The following is a 10,523-nucleotide window of genomic DNA, read 5'->3' on the forward strand; positions in this document are numbered from 1 at the left end:
TTGTTGCCATCTCTCCTGGTGATCGGATAGCGCAGCTGTTATTATTACCTAGTCTACATTCTCTCTTCCCTTCAAAAAAGGAACAGCGAGGAGAAAAAGGGTTTGGGTCCTCTGGTACTAATATAATATCTCTCGCCTTTGATATGGGAAAACGACCTTTAATTACTTTGAAAGTGGAGGGAAAGCCGATTCTAGGATTGCTTGATACAGGGGCAGATACTAGTGTAATTGCTTCTAAGGATTGGCCCCCCGCCTGGCCCATAAAAAAGGCTGACACACAGCTTAGAGGATTAGGATACATTAAAACACCTGATATTAGTGCTAGACCCCTTCATTGGGAGGACCAAGAAAAACATTCTGGGACCTTTACACCCTATATGCTGGAAATTCCGGTCTCCTTGTGGGGTCGAGATCTACTTCTGGACATGGGATTCCGATTACATAATGAATATTCTCCCCAGGCGCTACATATGTTTAACAAGCAAGGTTTTCATCCATCATTTGGATTAGGGCGAAACCTACAGGGACGGAGGAGCCCTGTCCCCACTGAAGGACAAAACACTAAACAGGGATTGGGTTTTGTGGAGTAGCCACTGGGGAGGCAATTCCCATCACTTGGAAGACGGGGGATCCAGTATGGATTTCCCAGTGGCCTCTCCCCCGTGAAAAATTGGAAGCAGCAAAAGAGTTAGTAAAAGAACAACTAAAATTAGGACATATCCAATCATCCACATCACCCTGGAATACCCCTATATTTGTAATAAAGAAAAAATCAGGAAAATGGAGACTATTACATGATCTCCGAGCCATAAATGAACAAATGCAAGTTATGGGACCAGTCCAACGTGGACTCCCCCTTCTCTCAACTATTCCAAAATTCTGGCCAATTATAGTGATTGATATAAAAGATTGCTTTTTCTCTATACCATTAAATCCTCTAGATACCCCACGTTTTGCTTTTACTGTGCCATCCCTAAACCAAGAGCAAATTGACCAGAGATATGAGTGGAGAGTGCTCCCCCAGGGTATGGCGAATAGCCCCACTCTTTGTCAACTATATGTGGATGCTGCCTTACAACCTGTTAGGGATAAATTCCCTCCATTGCGTTGTCTCCATTATATGGATGATATCCTATTAGCCTGTGAAAATGAAAAGGTACTGGATGAAGCGTATTGTGTGCTTGTTAAAGCCCTTGAGGAAAAGGGTTCAGTTATAGCATCTGAAAAGGTTCAAAAGGGCACCGTCACCCATTTTTTGGGAAATATTCTTTATCCCAATTTTGTCACGCCTCAAAAGGTCACCATTCGTACAGACCAGTTACACACTTTAAATGATTTTCAAAAGTTATTAGGAGATATTAATTGGATACGTCCTGCTTTAGGAATCCCAAATTTTATGCTAAAACCTTTATATGATATCCTCAAAGGAGATTCTTCCTTAACCTCTCCTAGAATGCTGACTGCTGAAGCCCGGGAAGCCTTAAGTTTGGTAGAACAAGCTTTAACTAAGGCTTCCCTTAAGCGCATTTCACTGAGGGATTCTATTTGGGCATGCATACTGGCTACTGAGCTCCAACCCACTGGGGTCTTATGGCAACAAGGACCTCTATTATGGATTCATCCTAAACTATCTCCTCAAAAGGTTATTGAGTATTATCCCTCTATGGTGGCAAAGGTTGCTGTTCTTGCCATACAGCAATGTATTCAACATTTTGGCCAAACCCCTAATAAGCTTATTGTTCCCTATAGTAAACACCAAATATTAATTTTACAAACCTCCCTGGATGATTGGGCTATATTACGATGTGTGTTTAATGGAGAGATAGATAATCACTTACCTAAAGATCCTATATTACATTTTGCAACTCAACATCCTATTATCTTTCCAACCATAACCAGAAGAACACCTATACCCTTCGCTATCAATATTTTTACTGATGGATCAAAATCTGGCCTTGGAGCTTTTATGATAGAAGGACAAAAACCCATAGTTGTTCAATATCAGCATATATCACCTCAGCTAGTTGAACTAAATATCATATTAGAAGTGTTTGAGAGATATGATTCTTCCTTTAATTTGTTATCGGACTCCTCCTATGCTGTAGAGATGATAAAGTCCCTTGAATGTGCGGGGCAAATATCAACACATACGCCCATCCACTACTTGGCATCTAAAATTCAACATTTAATTTTGATGAGGAAAAATCCCTTTTATGTACAACATATTAGGGCACATACAGGCTTACCAGGGCCTGTTGCCCAAGGTAATGATTATGTAGATAAGCTTACGAAGATGCCCATGATTTTCTCTCTCACCCCACTTCAACGGGCACAAGATTTTCATCGCCAGTTTCATGTAAATGCTAAAACTTTACAGATTAAATTTAAAATTCCTCGTTGTCAAGCCCGTGACATCATCAAGGCCTGTGGTACTTGTGCACCCTTTATCCCCTCTTCTAATGTTGGTGTTTGCCCACGTGGGTTGCTCCCCTTACATTTATGGCAAATGGATGTGACCCATATACCTGAATTTGGCTCTGTTAAGTATGTACATGTTTCTGTTGATACTGTTTCTGGAATTATATATGCTTCTACTCACACAGGGGAAAAAGCTCGTGACGTTATCGCTCATTGTCTTGAAGCTTGGGCAGCATGGAATGTGCCAAAAGAAATAAAAACTGATAATGGTCCGGCTTATACCTCACAAAAATTTCAGTCTTTCTGTAAACAGATGGGCGTAACATTAAAACATGGCCTTCCATATAATCCTCAAGGACAGGGCATTGTTGAACGCGCCCATCGCACAATAAAAGAATGTCTAATAAAACAAAAAGGGGGAATAGGTGAGAATCTGAAACCAAGGCAGCGATTATCTTTGGCACTTTTTACTTTAAATTTTTTAAATTTAGATATTAATGGCAAATCAGCCGCAGATCGCCATTTTTGTCCTTCTAGTATTCCCCATGATATGGTAAAATGGAAAGATGTCCTCACCGGAAAATGGAAGGGACCTGATCCGGTACTCACATGGGCCAGAGGCTCTGTTTGTGTTTTCCCACAGGACGGAACCGATCCGATTTGGATCCCAGAGAGACTGACTCGTCAAATAATATCGCAAGATGGCGCCTCAGGGATGGATACACCTGATCACCATGCTGATCTGGACAAAACCAGTATGGAGCAACTGGAGCTGGGAGTTTGATAAACTCACCGAACAATTACGTGCTGAAATCATCAAGGTCAACACCACCCGAATCGACCGAACAATTACGTGCTGAAATCATCAAGGTCAACACCACCCGAATCGACCCCAAAGTGGCCCAAACGCTGGCGTCCCGGATCCAGAAGGCAGCATTCCATCTAAAAGAATGGGCCGGGTTGGGAGCATTGGGATTTTGTTTTGTTTTCCTGTGCATTCTATGTCTCTGTTGCCTGAGACGTTTATTTCTGCAGAGGGCCAAGGATCAGATGCTCCTAGCTCAGGCTTTCATGGCGGTTGAAGCAGGACAATCGCCTACTGTTTGGCTAGCCGCAATGGAAAAATCATAAAGCAGAATGTCAGCAAGGACTGCACTTGGGACCCCGGGAGGGTGCATCCCAAGGAGGATATGCTCAGCTGCATACGGGTTACCACTGTATTGCTCGCCCGTCCCTGCAAAAAAGGTGGTGGCAAATAATTGCATAAACTATAGCAGGGGTTGAGTCCTCTATCCTCTTCTGCTTAAAAACAAAAAGGGGGAACTGTGATGAGCCCCACCCATTGCCTGCTAGCTCAAAGACCTAAAAATAGCGCCGAGCGGAAGCTCTGTGAGGCCCATTAAGCAGTAAACAACTTTCAGGAAGTCCGGTAACCGGAGCATGGGGCGCACGGGAACACAACATACCACTGTTTGTAACAAATGAGCTAATTTTGCATGGAGCGAGTGATCTGAGGCTGATTGGCTGCTTGGGATATATAAGCGGGGAGCGGGGAGCGGAGAAGGAGAGTATGTAAGAGCCTGGGATAATAAAGAGTCCGAAGAAGATCGTCTCCGGTGTCGTGCTTGAAAGCGGCAAGTGTAATTTAACTTAAACATAGGGAAAATCATATTTACAACCATATTTTCTCTAAATGGAATCATCCCCATTCAGCTCTACTTTATAAAAAAAAAGCTTTGAGTTTTTAGGCCTTGAGGGGCGCTTTGAATCATTAAAAGATGACTGCATCCATATAAGCTACTGCTTAAAAATACCTTGAGATTATTAGAAAGTATTCTTCATTCCTTAAACCTATAAATTTATAGGTGAAATATTGGTTTGATTTTATGGACTGAATGGTTGTGAACATTGTCAAACATCTTATATTTATATATATTTAAATAACAAAGGGACATAATTATAAGAAAAAAGCCAAGAGCCATTCTTAACATTCTTGGTTTAATTACATTGACTAATTTTATTCTTTTAAAAAAATTTTTATTGGTGCACCATAGTAATACATCTTAATGGGATACAAGATGGTGGAGACATACATGTACATATCACCCAATTAGCCCTTACCCAATTCCAGCCCCATTCCCTCTCCATATCTCCTTCTCATGCTTGGCTTTTTATTCTTAAAGAAAAATATACTTCCTCTTTTCTCTCCTCTTTTGTTCAGGATAATCTCTCCACTTGTGTCCATGGTTCAATCATTTCCAATTTCCTTGCAAATAAAGCTCTTTAAAAGCCTCTCCTTGGCACCTATCAACATTCTCCAGGAATACAATTTTAAATAGTGAAAATTTTAGAAGCATTATCATATGTGTTTGGAAACAATGAATAGCACTTGTTATCACAACTGCAATATAAGTGTAGTGGAAGTTCTAGAGAATGCAGTAAGAAAAAATTCGATTTGCTCATTTATCTTCTGCTCATCTCTGACTTTGTGTGTTTCCCATGTTTATATCCTCACTGCTTTTACCTTCTTATTCCATATGTTTCACCTAGAAAAAGCATATTTACAGGGAAAGATAGTAGCTACAGTGTTGGATATGTTGGCTTTGAGATGTCTCTGGGGCATACAGCTAGTGCCATCTAATAAAGAAATGGATGATATGAGCCAACCTACATGAATTCATTGCCTCCTATGGCTTAGAGCATGTGAATTAAGAGTCTAAAATGTACTGGAAATCCTGACTTTTCTCCTGAATTGCACACTCTTAACCTCCAGTTTTTTATTAGAAAGTTTTTGTTGTATGCCCTGTAGGTATCTCAAGCCGACATACTTACCACATCCAACACTGAACTCAGTATCTTTTTTATAAATATGCCCTTTCTGTAGTCACAGGGCTTATTTTGGCCAACATACCAATTGTGCTGGGACTATGAACTCTCCATTGTTTTTATGCCAACATTCATTCCAGGATCCTAACTCCTAGGAGTAATTCCAAACTCCTCATCCTATATACAAGTGTACAGCTGTGCACCAACATTCTGTTTCTTTACTAACACATCAATGCTGTCTCCATTGTTTTCCTCAACTATCATTACCTTAGATTAGGCTTTCATCTTTTTTCATAACTGTTGTAGTAATGTAGCAGTTTTTTCCCTGCTGAAGTTATTTTATTAACCCTTTCACAATATTATAGTTCAACAGTTTATACTGTTAAAAATGAGTATAGTATCATGTTATTTTCTGATGAAGGAAATTACTATCCCCCACACTTTTTTTTTCTAATTCTCAAGCCTTTAGAGGTAAAACAAAAATTATTTAACATATTAGGTGTTCTATTTTCTGGCATTATAATAAAGATCCATTATTTATCTCTTGGAGGTATCACCATATTTCATTAGCACTATGTGCCTTTTACATGTATTTGCATACACTTAACATAATCTCAAAACTTTCCTAAAATTAAGGTATTATTTTACTTTCATTTACAGTTGAGTAAGCCCAGGCACTAAGCCTTTAAGAATTTTTCCAGGATCATACAGCTAAGAAGCTGTATGTTTGAAATATGCACCAAGATGGCCTGATTTCTAAATACAGAATATCCCTTACCCCTGCTCCCCACTACCAAAAGAGAAAACAATCAGGGAGACATTTTTTTCTTCTTTGTCCTACAGTTATCCAAAATTGGTTTAGTATTTTCTTTTTTTATGACACATGTGCCATGTTGTCAATGGGTAATTTGTTATGTTAATAATATAATAAATACTTCAAAATACTATCTGATGCATAAGTGAAGACCTTGACAGTAATCTTAGCAAAAATATAGAACCCATCTATTTTATTGTCTTTATCCTGATACCTTGATTTACCATCATTTTGAATTTCCTTTTTGAAGATTTTTAATATAATTTTATTGTTTCAGTGTAGTGCTACATCATAATATAGTTCAGTGCAATAGTGACATACATGCACACAGCATTTGGTGAGCTTTCCCCAGCTCCTTCCCCACTTCCTCCCCTTACCCATATATGATACTGAAGATTGACATTGGTATTCTCACATATGTACATAATGTCAATGGAAGTGTTTCTGTTATTGATTCTCCATTCCACCCTCCCCCGGACCCAGACCCTCTCCCTCACTCCACTGCGTCTTCTCTTCCATTATCTAAAGTCCCATTTGTATCACAGTTATTCTCTAGCTTCTGCATATGAGAGAAAACTTATGAACCTTAACTTTCTATGACTGGCTAATCTCATTTAACATAATGTTCTCAAGATTCCTTTCGTTTTCCTGCAGATTATATCATTTGGTTTATTTATTGCTGAGGAGAATTCCATTGTGTGTATATTTCATAATTGTGTAATCTATTCATCTATTCATAAATAGTTGGGTTGTTTCCATAATTTGGCTTTGTGCATTATGCTGCTATAAACATGGATACATATATATATATATATATATATATATATATATATATATATATATTACTATAATATTCTGATTTAGTCCCTTTGAAAAGATACCTAGGAGTAGTATATATGGATCATATAGGGGATCCATTCCTAATTTTCTGAGAAATCTCTACACTGATCTCCATAGCAGTTTCACCAATTTGCAATCCCACCAGTAAATAATGTACAAGAGTTCCTATTTTCCCACATATTCGTATTTCCTTTCATATATGGAAAGTAGAGAATCATCAGAATACAAGAAGGACCTTAATAAGTGGAGGAGAACCCCTAGGGAGCAAGGGAGGTGTTCTAGAGGGAGTTGTGGTAGAGAGTAGGGAGAATTAATTAAGGAAGCACTCCACTGATGTTATGTATATATGTGAGAATACCAGTGCCAATCTAAATATTAAGCATAGGGAGGGGGAGGGGGTGGGAAAACAGCTTACTAATATTACTCAAAACTACATTATGATGTGAGAACAGAAATTGTCTCTATTTGCAAATTACACGATCCCATAGTTAGAAGATCCAGAAACTCAACCAAAAAATTTCTAGAGCTGATTAACAAATTTGCAATGTAGCAGGTTATGAAATCATTCTATAAAAATCAGTAGCTTTTTTATATGTCCAACCAGAAACCACTGAAAAGAAATCGAGGAAACAATTTCATTCACATTAACCTAAAAAGCAACAAAACACCTTGTAATAAGTATAATTATAGAGATCAGAGACTTCTACAATGGCTATTGTAAAATACTAAAGAAAGAAATTGAAGTAGATCTTAGAAGGAACAATCTCCCATGCTCTTAGATAGGCAGAACAGATATTATAAAATGGCCATTCTACCAAATGTGATCTACAGATCTAGAGATTCAGTGTAATCCTTACTACAATACTAATGTCACTTCACAGAGCTAGGAAAATCAGTCCTAAATTTCAAATGGAGAAACAAAAGACCCACAATAGTCATAGCAATTTTCAGCAGTAAGCACCATGTAAGAAGCATTGCCAATACCTGACTTCAAATTCTACTATAGAGATATAGTAATAAAAATAGCATGGTATTGTCATAAAAACACTCATAGAACAGTGTAATAAAATAGAAGATACAAATCCACACAATTATAGCCAGTTGATTTTTGACAAAGTTGATAAAAACATACATTGGATAAAAGAAGGCCTTTTCAACAAATTGTACTGGGAAAACTTTATTCATTTGTAGAAAACTGGAATTTAGTCTCAACCTCTCACTCTGCACAAGAGTCAACTCAAGGTAGATAGAAGACCTGGAATAAGACAAAATAATTTGAAATTAGTAGAGGAAGGCATAGGTCTAACAATCTAACATATTGGCACAGTGATAAACTTCATCAATAAGATACCAGATGTCAGAAAACTAAAATATGAATTAATAAATGGGATGGCATTAAACTAAAACATTTTTGCTTATCAAAGGAAAGCACCAAGAGTCTAAAGAGAAAGCCTGCCGGGCGTGGTGGCTCACTCTTGTAATCCCAGCATTGGGGGATGGGGATGGTGGGGACAGATAATGGAGGATTGCAGTTCCTCCACAGTCTCAGCTATTTAGTGAGGCCCTTAGCAACTCAGTGAGACCCTGTTTCAAAAAAATAAGATTAAGAAAAAAAATAGGGCTGGGAGTTTAGCTCCGAGATACAATGCCCCTGGGTTTTATCTCTAGTACAGCACGTGCGCACGAGAGAGAGCCAGCCTAAAGTGTGAGAAAAAAATCTTAAAAGACAAGACTAAAAAATTAGAAAATGAGAAATTGAATTAGATACTTCACAAAAGAATAAAAAAAGAAAAACTGGCCAAAATAGTCTTAATGTTATCATATGCATTTATTCCTAAAACATATATATTTTTAGCTTAAATGCATTTTACTTCCAAAAGAGATATCACTATTTATGTAATTCTTTGGGACACATTGCTAAGATTGATCAATTGATCAGCATACTCGGATCATTATATAATAAACAATTTTGTGAATATACTACATTTTATTAATTTATTCTTTGGCCTATGAATAATGGGTTGTATCCAGGACTTTGTTTTCTGTAAGTAGTGCTCTTATGGCTGTTCTTACATATGTTTTCTATTATATGTATACATAAGCTTTTTTTGGGACAGAGTTATTCATGTTCTTCATCCATATGCAATATAACTTGCTCTTCTGTCTACATTTAGAGTCACTCAGTAATTCATTGAATATTTATTAAGCACCTAATAAAAACAGTAACTTTTTTATATATCCAACCAGAAACCACTGAAAAGAAATCCAGGAAACAATTTAATTCACAATTACCTAGAAAGCAATAAAACACCTTGCAGAAAATATAACCATAGAGGTCAAAGACTTCTATAATGACTATTATAAAATACTAAAGAAAGAAACAATTTTGGCTAAAATTGTTCTAGCACTGTAAAAGACAGAGAAAGCCTAAATAATGAGAGAGAATCTTTGAGGTATAAAGAAAACAATGAACTAAAGTCTTAGTCTCATAGCACTAATGAGAAAGACAAACAAAACACAAGTAAATAAATATGTGTGCAAAGTATAGTTTAGATTCTTCCATTGGTCACTTTGCGGTTAATGCTACTGCAGTTCAAAAGACCTGCACTTGAAGTTTTATTTTTCCAAATCTTTTCTCTTATTTTCATAGACTTTTTTTTTTTTTTTGGTGGTACTGGGGTTCCTGGAAACCCTTCTACCTCCTACCTTCGGGCTATACTCCCAGACCTATTTTTTATACTTTTTTATTTGGAAACAGGTCTCATAAACCAGCGTGCTGGCTTCGAACCTGCACGATCCTCTTGTCTCCGCCTCCTAAGCACAGGGATTACAAGCGTGCGCCACCACGCCCAGCATAGACAAGTTTTATTTCCTTTCATCTTTGAAGATTCAGCTCAGATATTACTTCTCTTATGAAACTTTATGTGATACTTCTCAATGGGGCAGTGGTCTTTTGTACTCACAAAGCTTCTTATAATGCCTCTTCCATTTCTAATCACTTGTGCATCCCTCCTCCTCCAGAGCACAAACTCAATCCTACCTTTCTTTAAATAGCTCTAAAACCAGTGTGATGGTTGGCAGGTAAAAGTTGTGTAAGAGGTGATTATTAAAAATAAGCAAATGATTTTTAAAATGTGGAGATTGTGTCTTCTGTAGGGACTCAATCTTGGAGTTTTTGTCTAAAATTGAGTTTTAGTTCTGTATATGAAGATTATGAGGTCTTATTATAATAACTCTTCTCACTTAAGAAAAGCCAAGTACAGTCTGGTTATGTGCATACTCAGAGGAGTGAGATAGACTTTTCATTGACTCAATTAAAGAGGCATATTTATTAAAGGTAGTCATCAATATCTATATCTTTCACATAAGAGATAAAACTGGAACTTCAGTAGAGTGTTTTGGAGAGCAATGTGTTTTAATGGAAAGAACAATGTCCTAGAAGTCATCTAAAAGACACTGGTGGTCGTATATGTAGAGGGAATGGGTATATGAAAGAGTGAAGAAAACAATTCACAGTCCTGGAGCCTGTGACTGGAGAAGAGAATAGATGTCTGGTAGCCATGACTTTTTATCAGAGATTCTTTTCACTTATCAGAAAGTCTTCCCAAATTTAAACTTCAACTTG

This window comes from Muscardinus avellanarius, assembly GCF_963383645.1.
Source record: "Muscardinus avellanarius genome assembly, chromosome: 2".
Lineage (NCBI taxonomy): Eukaryota > Metazoa > Chordata > Mammalia > Rodentia > Gliridae > Muscardinus > Muscardinus avellanarius.